The sequence below is a fragment of the Thalassophryne amazonica genome, chromosome 4 (assembly GCF_902500255.1).
Source record: "Thalassophryne amazonica chromosome 4, fThaAma1.1, whole genome shotgun sequence".
Taxonomy (NCBI): Eukaryota; Metazoa; Chordata; class Actinopteri; order Batrachoidiformes; family Batrachoididae; genus Thalassophryne; species Thalassophryne amazonica.
In genome coordinates, this window is record NC_047106.1 from 34,653,686 (window position 1) to 34,657,993 (window position 4,308).

The following is a 4,308-nucleotide window of genomic DNA, read 5'->3' on the forward strand; positions in this document are numbered from 1 at the left end:
ACCACTTTTTAACAAAAATGGAGCAACTGAAACTTTTGACCCCTGCACAAACTGAAATTGACCTTTGTTACCATTTTTCAAAAGAGTAATGTTTAAGGTGTATTTGTGCCGAATTTTGTGTTTGTATCACCATTTGAAGGATTGGTTCAGTTGTCTTCTGCACTAAATGGATTTCATCTTTTACATGAAGCAGAAAGCTCAAACAACCTTGTCTACCAGTCGAGAGTTTTGGCACGGGGCAGATACTAGACTTTCATTCATTCATTCACTCACTCACTCAGTATACCTGCTTACACCAATCAAGGGTCACAGGGGGCTGGAGCCTATCCCAACAGTCATAGGTTGTGAGGCGGGGTACACCCTGGTCAGGATGGGAGTGTGTCATAAGGCCACATGTCGACAAATAAACACATTTGGCCTTACTGCCAAAGTTTACAATTTATCGAACATGCATGTCTTTCAAAGTGGGAGGAAGCCCATGTGAACAGCGGAGAAGATGCAAACTTCACACAAAAAGGGAAGCGATTCAATGACCTCCTTGCTAGGAGGCAACAGGGTTAATCACGAAAACACTGTGCTGCTCCAGTGTAGCATTTTTCCTGTGTCTCACTTTGAAAATAAATTATTTGTGGAGAACAAAGGTGACATGTCAACATTAAATTTGAACTTTGCAGATGTTATTAACTCAAAACCTAAACCAATATTATTGCCAACAAAATGTTATATAAATGACAAATATGACACAACACCAATAAACACACAACATACTGCATCAAAAGACTTCATCAAAACTTTGCAAGTCTTTCACTGAACCCCAGTGGTCTAATGGATAAGGCACTGGCCTTCAAAGCCAGGGAGTGTGGGTTCAAATCCCACCTGAGGTGAATTTCTGCAGAGTAGTGCAACAAAAGTGTGTTGAGCGCATATCGAAGAGGATAATTGATTAAAACCATCCTCTGGATCGCTAAGTGTTTGACTTTTGTACAATGTCCTCTCATTCTCGTACATGTCAACCAGTATAGAAAGCACAAAAAGATACAGATTAACTTCTACATCTTAGACATAGAAGTAAAGTTAGACAGTGTCCACACAGGGTTTGGGGCTATACTATAGTTTTTGAGGCTTGTTCCTGTTAAGTCAGTCAGGACATACTCCTAAGTTCCAGTGGCAAACATGCTTTGTGATTCTACCATTAATACTGGTGCTCATTTCAGTTGTGTATCTAAGCCGTGCTCTGTATAGGATACACGTGAATTTACTTTTGATGGAACATGGATCGATCAGCACAGAGCAGGTCGAACCAGACAGGAAATTAAAACACAAAAAAGTATCCTGAATCCAATTAAATTTCAAATTCATACACCCCGTGTAGATGATGGATTATATTTCACTTCAGTCAGGGAGATGATGATCAAGAGGTTAACATGGTGGTCCTATGATCAAAGGATCCTTGGATCAGGTACCTGTCAGATCAGAAAATCACTAAGGGCTGTTGGCCTTCAATCCCAAGTTGCTCATGGTGGGTAGTTCAGAGGCTGACACTGGTGTGTATGGGTGAATGCGAGGCATCACTGTAAAGCCCTTTGAGCATAAAAGTGTGATATAAGTGCAGTCCAAAAAAGAATGCATGTAAGTACACAGAAGCAGAAAAATTAAGAATGAATGAATCAAGAAGGAAAAGTGAAAACCTGACACTGAGATTTAAAGCGATATGTGTTGTGGCCAAAAGCATGAGTGCAGTATGGAAGGTTCCTGGTTCAAACCCCTCCTGTGCCACATTTGTCTATGTAATATATAGTTATATGCAAACGTTTGGGCACCCCGATAATTTTCATGATTTTCCTTTATAAATCATTGGTTGTCTGAGAAATAAAATGAAAGTGAAATTTGAGAAATGAAATGAAATTTCTCATATTTACAGAAAATGTGCAAGAATTATTTAAACTAAATTAGGCAGGTGCATAAATTTGGGCACCCTTGTCATTTTATTGATTGGAATACATTTAGCACTAATTATTGGAACACAAAATTGGTTTGGTCAGCTCATTGACCCTTGACCTCCTTACACAGGTGAATCCAATCATGAGAAAGGGTATTAAAGGTGGCCATTTGTAAATGTTTCTCCTCTTTGCATCTCTTCTAATGAATGCCAACATGGGAGCCTCTAAACAACTCAAATGACCTGAAAACAAGGATTGATTAGAGTATTTAATCTTTTTGAAGTAGTTAAGAACTTTTACTGAAAACGGATTTAAATATAGGCCTGAATTATGCTCGAGTGTAGGCAACAGTGAGTCGGGATGGCGCCGATGACACCCCCACCTGCATGTAGTGATATAGAAACCCATGAAAACTGAAGGAGATCCAACTTCATAAACATGAATATACAAGAAAGATCTATACTAAATTGAAGTAAAATATAAGGACATCCTCTAAAAAGAGGAAGATTCTCATCCCTGCTGAGTGGATAATACAGGTGACACCTGGGGGACTTACAGCCAAGGGCAACATCGGTTCTATTTTTAATTTAATACATAGCCTAAGGAATGAAAAATATCTTGAATGATAAAGACTGTAATAAATTTCAAGTTCTGTTTGTTCATTGAATTAATTTATATTCCAGAAAAAGACAGCGAAGAATCAATCTGTTAACTTTTAGACACTTTAATTGAATACCTTAATACTAGTATTAAAAGGTCCCAAAGAGTGCAGGTATTAGATCTGAGGTAGATTGATGTTGAAGAGCCCATTCTCACTTGACTCCAACCATCCATATAGATTTAATATTCATATTAAATCACTGGAACACACTTTTTTGCCATATAAAGTGTCATTTCACAAGAGCTGTAATCGGGACCAGCAAATCCAGCCTGACCTGACTCGAGCCTTCACGTTCTGTTCAAACCAGAACCTGGACACATGAAGCCCAACGCAAGCATTTTTTTTATTTGATCCAGAGACACAGAATCAGCGCCTGTTGCGCCACACTTCAAATCCTCACAGTCTCCCCATGTTCATGTTAACTTTGCACTAACACAGTCTCAGAGCGACTTCAGGAGAGCATTTGTCCAATACGCACTACTGAAGTCGAGAGACGAAAGTAGCAGAAAGAGAGGGGAGAGATTATAAAGAGAGACAGACAGACAGAGACAGAGAGAGACAGAGACAGAGAGAGACAGAGACAGAGAGATTAACAACATTCGGCTACATATGGCTTTGGTGGTGTACGTGCGAAGCAGAACACACAGACACCGAGCCACATCATATATTTTTTTATATTTATATTTATTATTTATATATTTATATTTATTTATATTTTTATATTTTTTTAATCGACAGCCAGTATAATAAACTATGGGGGAAAAAAATTAGGATCGGGAGCATCGAAAAAGTTAGGGTCGGCAACGTTTTGTTAGGGACACTCAGTTATTGACCTAATCCCTTGAAAGTTACCTGTCAATATGTTACGTTTGTGGTCTTTTATGTTGAAAATATGTGAAAACAAATAAAATCTGTCATCAGAAAAGCAACATTAGTCAAGTCACTTGGCACAAGTTGCTGACCTTTTTGTATTTAACATGGTAATAGATTACTGTTCTATAAAGTATTAAAATTCAACCGATGCAGGCTCACTAAACAAAAAGATAAGTAAACTTTAAGACACAAAATTAACAGCGAGGAGGTGAAGACAAAACTCCACCACTTAGTAAAGTGTAGCACCTCTGCATGTTTAAGAGGACAAGAAAAATAATCAAACGCACTGAACAGTCATAGAATGAGATTTTTTACTGCTTACTATGCTCAGGGTCACCATGAGCTTCATCATCACCATCATCCAGTCGAGTGGTTGCCATCCTCTTTGGTTTGTCAACAGATGATCTTTCAGAAGTTGAGTGTGGCTCCTGTACAACTGTGCCCCATAAAAATGGTATAATCAAACAGTTGATATTTAGAAATTACAAATGCCGTACAGAGCTTTAAAATATGTATTTGTAATAACATCAAAGCTACAGCAAGTTGTAGAAAACATGGTTGCATCATCTCTATCCATTTATAGTAACAGTAACATGTTCAGACTACATCATCCAAGTTCAAAACACCATTCAGGATATTATTATTGCACAGTGTTTATACTTTAAGTCTATATGGTTAAGGATAGACATTTCTATTTGACTGCTGAGATTATGGAATGTGAAGAAAGAAATATTTTTTTTTTAAATGACTAAATTTGGGCCATTGTTAAAGATCATGATTTTCAGTAGTTCTCCATTTTGTGTTCCTCTCATGGTCTCCATCTATAGTCCTTAA

At 37.8% G+C, this 4,308-nt stretch overlaps 1 non-coding gene across 1 annotated transcript; it reads left to right on the forward strand.

The window, feature by feature from the left end:
- Positions 1–811: 811 nt before the first annotated feature.
- trnastop-uca lies at positions 812–884 on the forward strand. The gene has a single exon. It is a non-coding gene; the product is annotated as a tRNA-Sec (tRNA).
- The last annotated feature ends 3,424 nt before the right edge of the window (positions 885–4,308 follow it).